The sequence below is a fragment of the Gavialis gangeticus genome, unplaced genomic scaffold (genome assembly GCF_001723915.1).
Source record: "Gavialis gangeticus isolate Ggan-Ray unplaced genomic scaffold, GavGan_comp1, whole genome shotgun sequence".
NCBI lineage: Eukaryota > Metazoa > Chordata > Crocodylia > Gavialidae > Gavialis > Gavialis gangeticus.
The window spans coordinates 147,969,819-147,980,580 of NW_017729022.1; the positions used below are offsets into that span (position 1 = coordinate 147,969,819).

The following is a 10,762-nucleotide window of genomic DNA, read 5'->3' on the forward strand; positions in this document are numbered from 1 at the left end:
CCCGCCGCAGATAAAGCCCGCGGGGAACGCCCCGCCCCCCCGCTCCATAGCAACGGCCCCGCCCCCACCCGCGGGGCTGCCAGGGGCGCCCCCATCCGGGTGCCCACAGTCCAGGGCAGACACCTTAGCGGTACCCTCACTTCAGTGCCCCACATCTCACTGAAGCCCAGGGTGACATCACGCACCCGTCAGATCACCTATCAGGGTGGCATCACACTGGCGCATCACACACCCATGTCGGCACACCTCGGCCAGGCCAGTATGTGCTCTCCTGTGATGGGCAGGGGTGGCCTCACGCACTCCCCATAGCAGGCATGACAGGGTGGCATAAATGCACTGGTACCTTAGCATGTTGTGGGGCACTGTCACAGCATCTCCCATGCCACCGTGGCATGCTGCGACCCGATGGCATTACCCTGACACGTTACCTCATGGCAAGATGCAGTGGTGGCACCAGGCACTCTGTGTCAGTTCATTTCAACCTGATGGCGTTACTAGGGCACACTGTCAGATGAGCTTGTGCTAATGCAGTGGCTGGTGGACTCCTTGGGGGCCCACAGACTAAGGGCTCCATGAAAGATGACTATGATCAATCAAAAGTATGTGAATACAGGTTTCCCTCACCAGTCACGGGTTTGAGTATCCACACTTCAGAAAAGGAGGGATACTGTCTGAAAATACCTCCCACGGCCCTCCTGGCCCTGCTCATGCCTCTCATTTCCCCCCTCCCCCCGCCCCACCCACAGGCCCTGGTCCCCCAACCCTGCCAGTTTTGTCAACCACAGTATTGCCAAACACGGGAACTTCCAGGAACCTAATCCCCATGCATGGCAAGGGAAACCTGTACCCACGCTTACAATTCAAAAGGATCCGCACCTTCATTTGAAATTTCCAAAGGGATCTGCACCTCCATTTGAAATGTTTCAAGGGTCTCCGCAAATGAAAAAGGTTGAAAACCCTGCACTAGCATATCACCAGGTTCCATGAGATACAGGTGAATTCCCAGCAAGATACTTATTAAGATACTACTAAGATCCGTGTTAAGTTACCAGTGCAGACTGATATGCCTCTTGAAAACAAATATGGCCACACTGATATGCATTATTATTCATTTCCAGTCTTTTTGCAGACTTCAGCTGTGTGGAAAGGAAGCAGATGGGAACGATGAGTAGGTAGACAGTGGAATCATTTGCAGAAAGATGATAAAGGAGGCTCTCATAAATTCCCACTGCTTAGTGAGAAATGCCTTTTGCCTTGTCCCCTTGTGTAAATAAGGAAGATAAAAAACAGAAAATATCAAATACAGCATCAGAAAGCTCACTTTGCTCCTTTATTTTGACACATGTGCTGTTTTAATTGCCGGTATCTCTGAAAATATTTATCCTGATAATAGCAAATGCCTTGGAGCACATTTTGCCTAAGCAGCTGCCATTAACTCTTTGCTGAGAACTAGCCAAAGATTACTGTTTTTAAGTAAAATTTATAGTGACTACTGATTAGCAGTATTACTATTTAGAAAGGTCCTGTTGCAGCCACTTCAGCATTGCCAACTCTCACAAAGTTATCACAGATCTCACTACAGATGATGACTCGTGACTGTGGAGAATTTCATCTTAAGTAAAATTTCTACTTTTTATGTGTATGAATAATAGCCTGAAACATAACCCAAGTATTCCAGGTTCAGAAGCCAGAAGGCAAATAAGATGTTTTCAGGGCCTGACTCATGACCTTTGAATGCTAAGACCTGGCAATGATGTTAGTTTTCTTAGGGTAGTGTCATGCACTCACTTTCAACATTTGCAAATTACTGAAGTGTAGTGACCTATGAAAGTCAGTACATGCTAACACGTGCTAAACTGCTTGAACTTGTGTCTGCTCACATTTTAACTGCACTTAGTAAATGTTAAGTTGACCGTGTGATGCCACTGTTACAGAAACCAGGGTTGTGGTTTGCAGTAGTTTTGTAGTGGAGGTAGGGATCATTTTTTTCATTCTGAGAACAGAAGGAAATGTTATTTTTTGTGACTAATGGGCAAATTGTTGAGGGCTTGTATGCAAAACAATGAGCTTGACTCTGGTTTGGCAAGACACAGACCACATTTATACTGTAGACAGCAGCTCAGAAGTTCCATCCCACAAGAAATTCTGGGCAGGGCACCCCACTCAAAACTACATATCATCAGATGGTCCAGGGCAGTTCAGCTAAAAGAGGAAATGTGGTCATGGCAGAAGACACTCAGCATGGAAATCTGGCCCCAAATCAGGACCCACAGCACCTGACCTATATCTGAACTATATTCCATGATACCCCAGGGAATTCAGGCAGACAGATTAATATCAACCTAACCTGATGTTTTAGTTTTAGTTTTAAATTTCCTGACAGAAGATTGAAAAAAAATCTGAAAACAATTTTTTATATTCCCCTGAGAATTTTCGGTTTCCCAGAAACAGCATTTTTCATCCAAAGAATTGTGATGGAAAATTCCCAGCCCACTCTGGTAAGCAAGCTCTGACAACAGGAGACAAATGACACAGAGGAACCTGTGGTAGAAAGGCCTGGATAGAGAATGGGACTGGAACTCAGAAGACATTGATTCTATTCCCAGTCATGCCAGTGACCTTGGGCCAGTCACTCTGCCTCTCTGCATTTGTTTTCCCATCTGCAGAATGGTGATAACAATATAAAGCACTTTGCAATCTAAAACAGCTATGTATTATTATAAATCAGAGCACAAGCAAGCAGAGAGGGAGAATCTATTTCAATATGGTGGCTGTGAGCTCCATATTTCCATTTGTTCATGATACAGAGAAAAGCTGAACCTCAGATCTAGCCTAGGATGGGCCATGACAAATCAGAAGGCTATCGTTGTCATAAATTCCCTTGTTTTTCTTAACAAGTATCTCATGCGTCGAATACTTGTTAAGAAAAGAGAGAAGCTCTGTACAGCTCCATAATACACATATCAGCAAGCAATTGAACCCTGTATTCTCTTAAATCCATGAGACAAAGGGGTACCACTGACAGCAGAAAGAATTAGGGAGCCAAAGACACCAGTCACAAGTGAGGAGGCCTAAGTCCTCTTTGCCTGTGAGCCTAACCTCTGGCATATCTAGAGGCAAGTGGACTTATTTTTAAGATGGAACCTCAGTCTTTCTGTGTGGAGGGAAAGAAATTTTGCTCCTGGAATAGAATTGCAAAGGGGAGTAGAGGTCCTGGAACTTAGAGTTGTACCATGTAAATTTAAATAGAAAGATGACAGTATCATGAGCTAATACATTCTGAAGCCATTATCACCTCATATACAGGAAGATACCTGAAGCTATCATTTAAATACCTGCAATCTTGGCATGACTGCACAAATTATTCCTTATATCTGCATCCTATCTGTTTATTACTGAAGCAGATATGCTAGCTTAGCAATTTAAAAAGTGTTCATTTTTTCATAGAAACACACACACAGACATCTTTTGTGTATACACACACATAGACATCTTATATCAAGCTTATTCTCAGGAACCTAACTTGATTTTTGTCTCCTTTTCCTTCCCCTTGAGATTTTACATAGATACACAGATCTTGTGCAAATTGAGACCATCTTTCTGTGTGAAATATCTGCTTTAGTTTTTAAGAATGCATTACACATCCTTAAAAATGAAGGGATTTTAATGCAAATGCTGACAGACCCTTAATTAAAGAACTAGATTAATACCTACAACTATAAAAAGAAGCAACATCCATAATAATATTGTAAGTTGAAATCTCACAAATGAGAGAAAAAGCAAATGCAATTTTCCACTGAAGTAAATTTGCAGTGCAACAAGATATGTTTAATGACACTGTCAGTGTCTTGAATTAAATGGCAGTTGCTTCTTCTGCTGTTCTGTATGCCCCATATCAACACAGGAAAAAAGCAAGCATGTTGTTCTGCTTATAGAATGATTTAAATGGTAAAACACACTTTTAAAGCACAGTATTCACTTGAAACCATCTGGGACACTACACATCAAGAGGATCATTTTTCTCGCTGTGTCTGATTGTCTTGTCATGTTAACAAAGATAGCAGTAAGGAGCTGCAACCTTCAGGATCTTACAAGGCCCTGAAAGTTGCACATGGTTACTCTACAGCTGGCTGCAGCTTATTTAAGAGAAAGAACAGCATGATGCACAGGGGTTTTTTTCCCTGACAGTGACCTATTGAAAAGTTTTAGAAGAAGAAGATAATCTCTGGTAAGTAAGCTTCTCACCTTCCAATATGCTCAGCTTTCCTTCCTGCAGCAATTGCAGAGTTTGGGCGTTGCTTCATTTGGTGCATAGCCCCAAGAGAGGAGTGTTTGGTGGTCTTTACAGTAAGGAAATTCTCAAAAGCAGGTTTAAGGTCAATTTGTGTTGTCAACAGATACCAACCCATCTTGCCTATTGAATTTGCTGCATAAGTTATCACTTCGTCCCAAAACAGGGACGATGGTTTAGGCCTAATGATAATATATGCCTGTTGTCAAGGAAAAAGTAAAACCTCAGAATAAGGTGCAGCTTTCAGGGCTGTATAGGCAACATGCAGGGAATGCTTTCTGAGAGACAGGGCCTTAGTGCATTTTGTAAATTACCTAACATCTAACAGCCTAATTTAAATGGCTTCTAAGAAAAATTCCCCCAAGTTTTTCTATCAACTATATTAAAACAACCCAATGATATATGAGAAAAATGACAAATACTGCAGAAAAATAGAAAGTCTTCACTAAAAAATAAAACCCATCAACATATCTGATAATAGGGTTACTGGTACCAAGTGGTTGGCTTTGGATTCAGTCCTCTAAATCCATTTCAGACTGAAGCTATCTCCGTTCCAAGCTAGTTGTGATTTTGACATTAAACACTGAAGTTTAGATTTAACCTTTAGCTCCATTTACAGAAAGAGACACTGAGGCACAGCAAGATTAAATGACTTGTATAAGGTCCCAAACTGTAAAACCAAGAATAAAACCCAAATCTCCCAAGTCCCAGTCTGACATCTTGTTCAACAAACCATACCGCCTCTCTTCAACCATTTCCAAATCAGCCTTTGATAAATCTAAACATTTATAGAGATTAGTATGCGGGTCAAATCCTTGTGATTTTTCAGGTTTATTTAGCTGTATTGTGGCTAGTGCTGCTTAAGGGCACCTCAAACATTTGTTTACTGCACAGGTTTTAATTTGTAATTATTTATACTACTCTTGGTACATGATGTCTAGCAAAGATTTATAGTTGGATGATGAACCTTTATTAATCATTAAGAAACAAATCTACCATTTTCAAACACTTCGCAGACATAAACTCAGATCCTTAGCATGTCTTCATGCTTAGTAACGAATGCCCTCTTCTGTTTAAACCATTAACTGCAGGGATATAGAAGTCTTTCTAAAGCATGCTTCATAAACAGCGCCTTGCATTAGAGTAGCAAAAATGAATGCTCTGAAAGGAAATAATTGCAAAATCTGTACAGTCTTGATAGAGTTCCCTTAACTCACACAGACCTGTGATTTTAGTCTTAAAGCAACATTGTGTGCACTCTGGTGTTCACCCTGTTTCCAGCTGTTGGCTCACGGATACATTTGTGAGCCCCACCGTGCTTCAGGATTGCAGCCAATTTTATTAAGAGTATGATTTTGTTAGTAGCTCAGCAACTTAATTCTGAAGCTTCTTCAGAGCCCTGGGAACATGTAACATTTAGGGCTAGAGGTGCTCTTCTCCTTCACTTTTGACTCTTCGATCTGCAAGAATGCTTTGTGTTTATTGCCTGATTTACACCCCATTAGCAGAGAAACAACAGAACGAACTATCCCATCTTTCAATTTAAGGACTGGGCACAGAGGGCAGGGGAGGTGAGAACTTTGACTTGCACTGTCAGTTGTCCAATACAGGCACTATGGACAGGTTGAATATTTTGAATGGGCCTGTATATTCAAGCTCCAGAGCAGTGGTTCTTAACCAGAGGATGAAGGGAGATAGAATGACACCCCTTCCCCCTGAGACTGTCATGACAGGCACAGCCCTGCCCCTGTGGGTGGGGGGAGCAAATGGGGCACCAGGAGTGGAGCCCATGCTGCTGCCTGTCCCTCAGAGGCAGTGGCCTGAGCCCACACTGCTACAGCAGCAGCAGTAGCAGTAGCAGCAGCCACTCAAGTGGGTAGATCCCAGGCAGGTATGACTCCTCTCCTTTGTTCCTCCTCTCCTTTAATCCTCTGCCTCCCTCCCCCACCACATGCTGAGTGAGGCTGACAAGGGAACTCCACCTGAGGTCCCCACTGTGGCAGGTAAGATTCTTCCTGGTCCCCCACTCGTCTTCTCCCACTCTCTGTTCCTCACCCTGCTGTCTGCCCAGGGCTGCAGAAACAATGGTCCTCAATGGAGATGCTGCTGAATTCAGCAAAGTTAAGGAGGCTGCCTTGAATCCAAAGACTGAGAACCACAACTCCAGAATAATCTCTGGGGGCCTTTGCACACACCACAAAATTGGCCTTTTAAGTGGCTTAAATGTCCTTTTGCACTGCTTTAATGGCATTGCTGTTTGCACACTCAGCAGCGTGTTCTGCTTTAAATGACTTTGGTACATAGCAAGATAAAACACCAAGGTGTTTTAGTTTGCTACCTAACAAAGTGCAACAGTGCATGGGACACTGGTGGGCCCCATGCAGCTCATGGGCTGTGGGACCTGGTGGCAGCCCATGCAGGCAAGCTCCACTGAAGGAAAAACAAAAAGTGGCAAGCCTGATTTTTATTTTTTTTTCTCCAAATAAGAAAGGATCAGGCCCCACCCTTGTGTACATGCCACAGGGGTTTCGTTCAGTTTAATTCTCCGTAAATTAAAGCTGTGTTTTTAAAAATCCACTGTTTCACTTTAGGGAGAAGTAAACCAAATTAAACCCCTGTGGCATGTACAAGCAGCCTAGGTTCCACTGAATACCCACTCCTGTAACACATCTGACATGGAGAGGAAGCAGTGAGGCAATGACAGCAGTACTTCACTGCCCCACAGATCTGCCTCTTATTCCTTCTCTATTCTTCTCCTGATGCCTACGTGGGCTGTATGCAGCTCTTACTCTCTCCCTTACTTCTTTTATCTGCCAAACTCTCCAGGGCCATAGCTGCTTAAAGCTGCCTTTGTCCCCATTCCCATTCTCCCTAGAACCCACTCTATCTTCCTGCCCAGCTCCCTCCTCTTTCACCAGCTACCATCTCCGTAACTCCATCCAGACCCCTTTTCCTGCCACGTGGCTCTTCTCCTGTTATCTAATCAGTGGCCATGTCTACATAAGATGCTTACTGCGCAGTAACTCATTACTACTGTGCACTAGTGCCGGGGGACACAAACTCTGATGCAATGCTACTGTGCAGTAGTAACAAGCTACTGTGCAGTCAGCATCACCAGGAAGCCATGCAGGGATGCTACTGCACGGTAACACTGGTTACTGCAGTCATTTAATACTTGGGTATTGCAAGTTTAAATGACTTCACAGTAACAACTGTGCAGTCAGCATCTCGTGTAGACACAGCCAGTGAATCTTAGTCCCAGTCCATCCTATCCTGTCTACATCTGTCCCCTCCTTGGGCTGAAGACTTATTTTCTCAGCTCCCCTTTCCTTTTATGATTCTTTAAAAATAAAAAAAAATGTATGGGAATAATTATAGACATGAACAGTACAGGTAATGGTTGGACTAGACTGGGAGGATAAAAATCAGGTAATTTTTTCTGCTTTGATCCAGCTATTGGGAGTGTGGTTTTCGAGTTTTCTTCTAAGCCCTCGCAGATCCAATGTGAAGTTAAAATAAGAGGAAAACTTCTCATCAAGACCCAATTGTTAAAAATGGATTTCAGTTTACTAATTTAGAAAGTACATCTCAGTTTACCAATTTACTGCAGTTGCCATAATATTTCTATCAACATGAAGAGGGCAGGGCAGTGTAGCACTTTAAAGACTTATCCATTGAGAAAGGCGTAGTCTTTAAGGGTACCTATACACATATCTGATGCCTGCTCTGACGTGTTCTTGTTAGAATGCATTGGAGCAGACTCGATTAATTGAGTCTGCTAGCCCTGGCACACTAGCTTTCCATCTTGGCATGCTTGGATCAGTCCTAACAGATAAGGGCCGAGGGCTCACATGCAGCTATGTGCTGCTCCACATTGCATCTGAACCACACCAGAGGCTAGGTGAGAGTGAGGTCAGTGCCTACCTGCTTAGACTGGGTTGCTTCCTAGAGTGCACAGCAGCCTAAGCACATAGGGAATATGCCATCCAAAATGTAGGCACCTAATGTTTTTGGTGGTGCAGGAGTGGACATGTTCCAGACTTGGGTATCTAAAGTCTCACCAGCGCTTTCCTTGGATCTCTTCCTTTCATTATTTTATATGGTCTTTAACAACCAATTTCAGGGTTGCTCTCCATTTCTGTCTTGCTTTAGTCAAACTTCTTCCCTTGGCCCTGCTGGGGCAAATATTATTCACAGCCTCTGTATACTCCATACATCAGGCTTTGCTCCCTAGCTTTCTCTCTGGAGCCAGCTCCTGCTAGCCCTACCACACTAGCCTTCTGTCTGCTAGCTCCAATTCCTGATCTCCCTTTCCTGATCCCTTAGATAACATTGACCCTAGCAGTCTATGTCCCTGTATCTCCAAGGATGTCCTGTGGTTGTCTTTTTTCCTGTCTTGTCATGCTGAAAAGGAAGGAACAAGAATGAAGGAGGGCCCAGTATTAAGCCAACAGCTTCATTACAATGTTGGAAGGTAGACAACTGCTGAAAATGGACCGAATTCTTACTTGCATGTAGAACTATGCAGCCACTCTGATTTCAACAGGACTACAAACAGGACTTGACTCAATGCATTGCCTTTTATTTTCTCCACAGAGGCTTCTGCTTTGGGTGAGACCATCTCTTACAACATGCCAGGATTATTATTGCAGTAAATTACAGGCACTGCTTATGAAGAAAGAGAAGGACGTAAAATAATGGCAAGGCTTTTACCAGGAAAGTGTTCTGAAAATAAATACTTTAATCTGGCTTTTATGTGTATTCCAGCAATTTAATACCACATTTTTTCACATGCCTCATTAATCATATAGCTCACTGACACTTACAAGCAGCCCAATTGTATAAACATTGATTGCCAAAGGCAGCTGGGCTTATAAATCAGAAGTGTTCCATATGCAGGTATTAATTGGATGGTAGATTGTGAAATGTATGGGACAAAAATATCTTCTACTCTCTCTACATCACCTGGCACCCTGAAGTCTTGATCTACTGTGGCAACTTTAGACTTTATCATGATGGGTATAAAACATAAACAGCAGCAGCATCAATAGCTTATTTGTGAGGCCTTGTTGCATGAACTGCCCCAGATTGTGGAGTACCTATTGTGTATATTCCACAGCAGACTACAAAAACAGCAGGTAGATGCCATGAAACATATCAAAGACTGAGAGTGTGCAGGTGAACATTTTCACAACTTTAAAAGGGAAAGGGGAGCTGCTGCTACTCAGGAGTGTGTAGCAGATGTTACAGATGCAACAGCTACATCCATGATCCTGTGAGCTAAACTGCCCTAACTTTGACTCTGAATGAAGCAGGGTTGAAGTTGGAGCTATATTTATGCCATTTCAGAATTATACAGATGTAGTGGTTGCATCCTAACAGCTTATCAAGGATACTAATATATCAATACAATTGTTATATTTGTCTTCACCTTGAAAAACACTTCAAAAAAAGTTGCCTTCATGGTTAATGAGTATATGAGCAGTTAAATGAAATGACAATAAACCATCTAAAACTACCAGGGGACATCCTCTTCTGCGGATTTTGACTTGGGTATATAAGCTCAGAGGTAGAAGGGAATGAGAAATGAGATCTGTTTGATATCAGGAGTCTGATGTATACTAGTTCACTAGTTTTTCTCCAGTTGGTATTGTGATTACTACTGTCTTTTTCAGTGGGCACATCTACACATGGTGATTTAAGGCACATCACCTATTTTTGATTTAAGGCACATCAGCACGTTTTTAATGTGCCTTTGAAATGATGATTTTAGGCTAATCACACCTAAATTTAACACTTGCATGAAGTAAGTACCAAATTTGGTGCAATTAGTTAAGGCACCTTAACCCACATGTAGACGCCATTAAGGCGCCTTAACACTATGTGACTGAGCAGGCTGGAGCTGAGCATGTGGAGTCCCGTGCTGCTTCCAGGCACCACCAAGAAGAAGACATGGTGGGTGCTGTTTTCCAAGGCACAGATGCTGGAGCTGGAGCAGCAGTTCCAGCAGCAGTGGTCCCTGTTGGTGTGTGGACTGACGTGGGACTAAGTTGGCAGAGGGGATGGGGCCTTTGCTAGTGGCTCCCCCACAACTCTCCATCAGGGTGGGTTTGCTGGCCAGGCAAGGCAGCCCTGCAGGGCAGGATGCCTCACTACCCACTTGGGATTCAGGAGCCCTTAGAGGCCAGTGCTGGGGCTCCCGCCTGGGACAGCAGGCAGGCTGGGACTGTCTGCCCCCAACACCCAGCACAGCTTTCCCTGCTCCTCCCACCTCTGTCCCAGGCAAGCATCTGACCTCCGTGCCAGACAAGGAGGGTGGGAGAGGCAGCATCAGCTCCTGGGGTCTCTGTGCAACTCTGAACAGGCTGGGTGCAATGTGGGTGGGGGCTTGGCTCTCTCCTTGGCCCACCTGATCCAAAGCTGAGCCCCCCCCCACATTGCACCCAGTCTGCCCGAGCTAAGCCGCAGAGC

General features: G+C 43.8%; 1 long non-coding RNA gene across 1 annotated transcript in view; it reads left to right on the forward strand.

Moving 5' to 3' along the window:
• The first annotated feature begins 1,130 nt into the window (after window positions 1-1,130).
• LOC109296748 overlaps window positions 1,131-10,762 on the forward strand; it is a 21,776-nt gene continuing 12,144 nt past the window's right edge. The window contains exons 1-3 of the long non-coding RNA XR_002097041.1: window positions 1,131-1,140; window positions 3,056-3,061; window positions 10,242-10,246. This is a non-coding gene — a long non-coding RNA (uncharacterized LOC109296748). The remainder of the gene's footprint in view (window positions 1,141-3,055; window positions 3,062-10,241; window positions 10,247-10,762) is intronic.